This window comes from Dysidea avara, chromosome 12 (assembly GCF_963678975.1).
Source record: "Dysidea avara chromosome 12, odDysAvar1.4, whole genome shotgun sequence".
Classification (NCBI taxonomy): Eukaryota; Metazoa; Porifera; class Demospongiae; order Dictyoceratida; family Dysideidae; genus Dysidea; species Dysidea avara.
Window position 1 is genome coordinate 911,861 of NC_089283.1, and position 7,943 is coordinate 919,803.

Consider the following 7,943-nt stretch of genomic DNA (forward strand, 5'->3'; position numbering starts at 1 on the left):
CATAAGAGCTCACTCACGCTTGCTACTACATGTGAACTCATGTTACAGAAGTGTGTAACTGTTGAACTGTGATTGGAATGAGATTTTACATCCAACATTATTTCAAGCCAATCACTATTAAGCAACCACCAACTGAACCCTTAAGCACTTAAGATTTCCCTCCGCACATGCAGTAGCTATATATGGGAAATGATTCATGCTAAACAAAATTTCCCCTAGCGTTCCCCTAGCGTAGTGGTCCATATTTCTTTGCAGACATGATATTTCCGTATCACTTTAATTTGTACTGGTACACGTAGTCGCCAATTCAGCCAGTCAAACACGCACTACCAAAACACAACATTTGAACATGAGATGTATATTGTCTATTGTTTGAGCATTTGACAATAAACCTTTGACATTAATTTTTACCAGCTGTTCTTTGAAAATTTCCTCTTTGAAAATAACCCCTTATATGGTAACAATGGTACTACCCCAACTGGTGTTGTGTCATTAAATGTTTTCACACTGCATGGATGTGACAAAATTTTGGCAGTGTCAGCAAAATGGTTAAGGTTACCAGATGACTTTCTAAACACACATCCACACACTATACAAACATCAGCTGGTTAATGAGACTGTGTTAACTGGTTCTCACCTCTCTAGTTGGACATATGGAGTCCAGACAACTATCACAAGTCGGCACGTCACAGTTACATGACTCTCCAACTTGTTGTAGACACTCATCACATCTTAGACCACACTCAACACAACACTGCACATCTTGACAACACTCAAACTTCACACCAGTTTTCTATTAGTAGTAAGAACAAGTGTGTAACCACTACTGACTGTGTGTAGTGTACAAACATTGTTCCATGTCTGAGGACTACACTCATACACACAGTTACAAACACATGCAACATCAAACAGTATGGTAGCACTGTTTTGTAGGGTTCTCCTAAAATGTATGCTACCCAACCATCATACAAATATCATACATGATGGAAAGCTTATGGTATGCTACCGTAAGAGGAAGTTGATACCTGTAGCTGCACTTATTAAATGATTACATACTGTACCCACTCAACCCTTAAACAACAGAACACATTGCCATGTCCTTATGAATGATGGTAGCTATTACAACATAGTTATGAGGGAAAATCCCTTGAACAGATGGTGGTAACATACCAATGTAGGGATCTTCCCACATAGCAATAATTGTACTACACAGTATGAATTACAAGTGAGGTGATGAGGTAAAACAGTAGAGCTGTACTGATACCACATGTAGGTTATCGCACAAATAGAAGTATCTTCGCTATTTTAGAGACCTTCGGAATAGCATAATAATCACCGAGGGCGCAATTCTGAAGGTCTCTAAAATAGTGAAGATACCGTGGATTTGGACGATAACCAATTTAAACTATGGCTCGTACGGCTCTGGTCACTGCCAATAATGGCAGCTTCCTGATCAAATTAGTGTTAATACAAGTGGCGTAGCCAAGGATGGGCATGGGCGGGCATTTGCCCAACAATCACAAACTTTTGCCCAACCATCACAAGTAGCTTAAGATTCACACGAGGATTCACAGCAACACTCAAAACAACCCTACTTTAATACTGTAAAGCGTAAACATGTAGCCCATTTGTTAAACCATGATTTGAAAGAAGGATGGTGTATCACGTGATCCATTACGCGGAAAATCCCTTGGGAAGTCCCTATAATTACACTTCATGTAGACGCACATGCCACACTCCTTGGTGCGGTTTAAATTCGAAATTTAAAATGTAGTCAAAGCGTGGTCACTATAGTCATGGTACTGTATCTCAGTATCTCTAAGTCACTGTAAGTGATAATCGTCAGTTGGATTCAGTGTGGATGGTGCTGGCAGCAAAAGATTTCATTTCAGTGGACTTGTCAAGTGTATTTTTTTGATATGGAAAGTACCGTATAGTCTAACTTACTATTGATGAAAGAAAACAGGAAAACGTATTCTTCTACATAACAATAATGGCATGTGCAAATGGAACTGGAAATGGAGAAAAGGTCAAGTCATTATAAAGTGTCACATGCACAATTTGTACTGACTAACCGAGTTGTGGTTTACACCAGATTCATGCAAAATGTACATTGGCTGCTATAAGTCTGGGACAAAGCTTTCTTGGCATGCTGATATTTGTGATAACACTCATTATAGTTCATAAATTAGTGCCCCCGGCCTTCAATTTGGGGTCATGTAGTGTTTACTTGAAAAAGCAGTGGTGGTTGGTCTGTATCAAAGCTATGCTACCAGTTGATTGTGTGATGAACTGTTTACATTATTGGTTCTTGTAGGTTCAGCAGTTTGATGTCACGTGATGCTCGGCTACGACAATCGTCGGTGAATGCCTGCCCTGCAAGTTTAACAGCATATAGCTAGTAAATGTTTGCATGCATGCAAGCAACATTTATTTACACTATAGCATAGGTAGCTGTAGGCCTTGTGTGCATACACTTTTCATATTTTTCTTTGATAATGTCTCACATGAAAGGGTGAGCGTATTTCTTGTGTGTGTAAGCCAAACTGATATGCATTACAACATAACAGAGTATGTAACATGATCACTATGGCTGTGTTAAATTACTACAACTCATTTGCTTCAACAATGTAATCCTTGATAGTTGTGACTGTTCACAAAAGGTTTTAATCTAAAATTGTCTGTTTCTGTCAGTGGAAAACACAGAACAAAAAACCGAACAAAAAATTCAACCACCAGAAAACAACAAAGTGGTGCAACAATTCTCAGAAAAAGAAGAAAAAACTTGGATTAACATTACCACAACTTAGCCAGTGAGACACTTTCCATGGTACTAATACTGCTTTCAATAGTGCATATAATTTGAGTGAAATATCGGTATTGAGGATGTACAATGCATTCTTCATGGACTTTCCAGTGTCCTCCTTTGGGTCCTATGCAAAAGGTATTGATTTGGTAGTAGCACATGATGGCTTCTCTTTGTAATGGAAACTGTCCATATTTTTCATAGTGGCTACTTTTCGAATAGTTGATTCATAATGCTGCGTAACGGGTTGAACATAGCTGATAATGAAGTGTAATGGATATTTCACTTTTCAGACAATAATTGACAGCTGGGATGCACAGCGCCACTTTTTTTGTTTCATGCAGTATGCGTGGGTTCACCAGTCATAATAATTTTATTTTACAAAAACAGTTAAGAAACAAGTAATTTTCAACTAGAATAGGGACCATAGCACATTGAAAAAAAGTACTGGAGTAGTGCACGATATTAAATCACAGCAAAACAATAAGAAGTGTTATATCCCTACTGTGCTCAAGATACCATTCCCTACTCTAGTTGAATATTTCAATTTTTTTGTGTACTTGTACACTATAGAAAACTAAAAGCCAGTCAGAATTTTTCTTTGTCAATTTGGTATTTGAAATGGAAATATTTTTCCCAATCAAATGACATTACAATCCAGCCTATTGATTTAAAATGTAATTGTTATATTGGTAATCACTTGGCTAGCTGCTACTGAATGTTTGTCAATATACTCCATCCTTTGGTAAAGAAGATGATGAATCCAAACCAATGCAAGATTTGATAAATGTTAGATTTAGAAACAACATAGGAACTGCTGTGCAAGTAAGTGTTATAGTTGTCAATGCCTGAACTATGTAGCTATGAAAGAGTGCTCAAATTATGGTTGGTGGCAAAGAAATGCTGCAGTGATGTCAGTACAATTTTGATATTAACAGTCTCATATCATCATTATCATTAACATCATTGCAACCATTCATTGACCATTATTGATTTTTAAACTAGACTTTTCAAAAAGACAATATCATTATTCTTTTTACAACTTAGCTTAAATTATGGAATAATAATATTGCAGATAACCAGGTAAGTGTATAGGGTGATATATGAGCTAGTATTCATAGTCTTGTAGCACAACGTAAATTGGGGAACACTATGAAACCGTATTTTGTATTCTTTGCCAAGTCTATAAAGACATACAGTGAAAACTAATGGAATTGTATTAAAGTACAAATGGCTTGTGCCGCACGTTGGTATAGTTCAATGCTTTTTCCAGAAGATTTTTAGCCTTAACCAAACGAGAAGTCACATAGTTTGTATACCTGTTTTGGGTATTTCTAAGCGTCCTCCAGACAATTGCTGGAATTATGGAAAAGCTAAGTGATTTGAGTGTGGCTTAGTGTAACAACTACAGTTCTTTGTTTATACAGACAAACTTACAACTCATGGAACAAGAGCCAAATCCTGTCCTGTAATAATAGAGCATAGCAACGAACATAGCAACATAACTAATGACATGATGCAACTGGCAAATTAATTACTTCCGGTACAACGAGGAGTGCTGGCGTGCAAAACGGAGCTTCCAATCCCGTGTTATTAGTATAGTATCTATGTTAATGGTGCATATAACTTGAGTGAATTATCTGTACTGTAGATTTGTAATTGACTGATACTCGTAATATCGGTACCGGTATCGGTACAGCCCTTTAAAAATACCTCCCAGAGGTACACATTCTAATTTAGCTAGTCTCTTCGGAGCAGTAACCCTTGCTGGTGTGCTCAGGAAAAACATATAACACATTACAACAATAGTTAATAATAGTGGAGAGGTCTCCACTATTATTAACTTTTGATTACAACTACAATATTATGATGTAAACAAGTCAACAGTCATAAATCATACAGTATGATAGTACAATAGTACTGTATGGTAGGGACCACAAAGGAGTGGGTGTGGCCCATGAAAAACATCACCCAAAAACCAGCTCACTTTTACCTGATGACGATGAAGCAGTACTGGTTAGGTAAAACTAAGCCCAAACAAGCTTTCAGATTGACCCAAAACGAAGCAGGTTGTTACAAGTTGAAGCAAGTTGCTACAAGGTGCTATGAAACGAAGCAAGTTGCTACAATATTTTTTTAAAAATTATCAAACCGGCGGAATTTTCTACTGACTGAGTAACTGACTGATGCCTTCAGACAAGTAGTAACTAAAAATAACAGCTAAAAAAAACTATGGGCTTGGTTCTTTCACTGTTCGACGTTGCTTCAGCCAAACATGTGTCTCTTGGCATACCGCAGTACATACAATGCATTCTTCATGGACTTACCAGTGTCCTCCTTTGTGTCAAATTCATCTTTGCTGACAGTGAAAGGTGTCGATTTGGCAGCAGCGCATGATGGATTCCCTTTGTAATGGAAATGATCCGTATTTTTCATAGTGGCTACTTGATTGTAGAGGTGCTTTTCAAATAGTTGATTAGTAATGCTGTGATACGGGTTGCGGGTCATTCCATGCCAAATCAACAAAAAAAAATCCTGACCCCTTTGGATTTTCATGAAATTTGGCATAGACATGGACTCTACTAAGAAACTTTCTCACACCAAAATTTGGCCGATTCTTTTGATCTCCCTTTAAGATAGACCACTCCAAGTTTATTGCAAAATACTACACTGGTTTAATAAAATGGCCATAACGTTGTCACTGATTATCACAAAACCTTTCTGTTTAGAGTTTTGGAATGCTTATTAAATTCTCTTTCAAGTGATATATTATTCATTATAATTACTCAAAGGAAAAAGTTAAATCACAAAAATGTGACTTTTTCCTTTGATCTTACTTTTTTCAAAAAAGGATATTTCAATTACTTTCATTTTTTGCTCAAATATTCTTCTAATACCCTTTTTTCATGACAGTAAGTTTGAAGTTGGGATGGCAAGTAGATCATGAGTTGTGGCTACATACATAATTTTACATGCTACCGGGAGTACAAGTATGAACACTACTATGACAATACATACTTTTAAATTAAATTATAGTATGGAATCTCATCAGAACATGGCCAAGTTGCAATACACATACAGTTGGAGGCATAGTATAGAAGTATCATAAGGTGATTAAACAGAAGTATCAATACTCTCCATTACTGAAGCTACACCAATTATACAATATCCCCTATTGCTATGTGTATCGATGCAGTTATGCTAACAACATGACTTTGGTGCAAACACCATCAGGAGTCCATAATAGAGATTTTATGAACTCCTGATGCCATATAGTGGGAGGGCTTAGTAGCAAATTATCTTATGATATTGTAAGTTTTATAAGAGAAAAGTTAGACAGAATTGTGGAAACTTCACAATAGGTCTCTATTAAAATTATGAAGTGGAGGGTTTTGATTTGGTACAGTGACTGTACAGAAAGACCACCTTATAAGGGCCAACTATAAATTCTCCTAATGAGATATCTATACACTAGTCCACCTTTCAAAAGCAGCCACCTGCCTGAAGGTGACTGGCCCAAGGCTTTAGATAGGTTCCAATGTAAATCATTCCTTATTCACCAATTCTCCACCAAATATTTCCTCCATCAAACTTTTGTTATTATGTAGTGTCTGCTGACATGTACAGATGTCCAACAAAATAGCAGCTGAAGAATTTGCGAATTTGGTGAATAAGGAATGATTTACCCTCTGACTTCATAATGTTAATGTAAAGTTTTCATAATTTTGTCAAACCTTTCACAAGATAATTTGCTACTAAACCCTCCCATTATATGGCATCAGGAGTTCATAAAATCTCTATCATGGACTCCTGATGGTGTTTGCACCAAAATCATGTTGTTATCATAACCGCATCAATATGCATAACAATAGGGGATATTGTATAATTGGTGTGTCTTCAACAATGGTGCGTATTGATACCTCTGTTTAATCACCTTATGATATTTCTATACTATGCCTCCAACTGTATGTGTATTGCAACTTGGCCATGTTCTGATGAGATTTCATACTATAATTTAATTTAAAAGTATGTATTGTCATAGTAGTGTTCATACTTGTACTCCCGGTAGCATGTAAAATTATGTATGTAGCCACAACTCATGATCTACTTGCCATCCCAACTTCAAACTTACTGTCATCAAAGAAGGGTATTAGAAGAATATTTGAACAAAAAATGAAAGTAATTGAAATATCCTTTTTGAAAAAAGTAAGATCAAAGGAAAAAGTCACATTTTTGTGGTTTGACCTTTCCTTTGAGTAATGATAATGAATAATACATCACTTGAAAGAGAATTTAATAAGCATTCCAAAACTCTAAACAGAAAGGTTTTGTGATAATCAGTGACAACGTTATGGCCATTTTATTAAACCAGTGTAGTATTTTGCAATAAACTTGGAGTGGTCATATCTTAAAGGGAGATCACAAGAATCGGCAAAATTTTGGTGTGAGAAAGTTTCTTAGTAGAGTCCATGTCTATGCCAAATTTCATGAAAATCCAAAGGGGTCAGGATTTTTTTTTGTTGATTTGGTATGGAATGACCCTTGCATGAACATAGCTGAGAACGAAGCGTAATGGATATTTCACTTTTCAGATGATAATTGACAGCTGGGACACACAGCACCATTTTCTTTTCTTTTGTTTCATGCGGTCACCAGTCATAATAATTATTTACAAAAAAGTTTAAAACAAGTACAAAAATTAATTTTCTTTTCAACTAGAGTAGGGACCATATAGCACATTGATAAAAAATACTGAATCAAGCTGGAGTAGTGCATGATAGTAAAACAATAAGCAGTGTTATATCTTTACTGTGCTTGAGATACCATTCCCTAGAAATTTTAATTTTTGTGTACTTGTACACTATAGAGAGAACTAACAGCCAATCAGAATCTTCCATGTTATAACAAAAAAATAAACAACCGGTTATATATAATAAAGTAGGGATTCAAGCGATAAATAGTAGTGGATTATATAGTTAAGTAGATCTTGCCCCACCCTGGGGCTTTTGACAGCGACATTTTGCTGAACTAAAAATTAGTAATCAAATTCCCTCTTTAGAGGTGGGGGACATAGTGGGGTTTTGGCAAGTTTCTTAGCCCCAGTACTTTATAATATTTTTTACCTACACGTCTCTAT

At 36.2% G+C, this 7,943-nt stretch overlaps 1 long non-coding RNA gene across 3 annotated transcripts in view; it reads right to left on the minus strand.

Annotated features, from left to right (window-relative positions):
- Positions 1–7,943, minus strand: part of LOC136241423 (uncharacterized) — a 59,925-nt gene that overhangs the window by 2,442 nt on the left and 49,540 nt on the right. For all 3 annotated transcript variants that reach the window (XR_010694292.1, XR_010694293.1, XR_010694291.1), the window contains one exon: positions 638–793. This is a non-coding gene — a long non-coding RNA (uncharacterized lncRNA). The remainder of the gene's footprint in view (positions 1–637; positions 794–7,943) is intronic.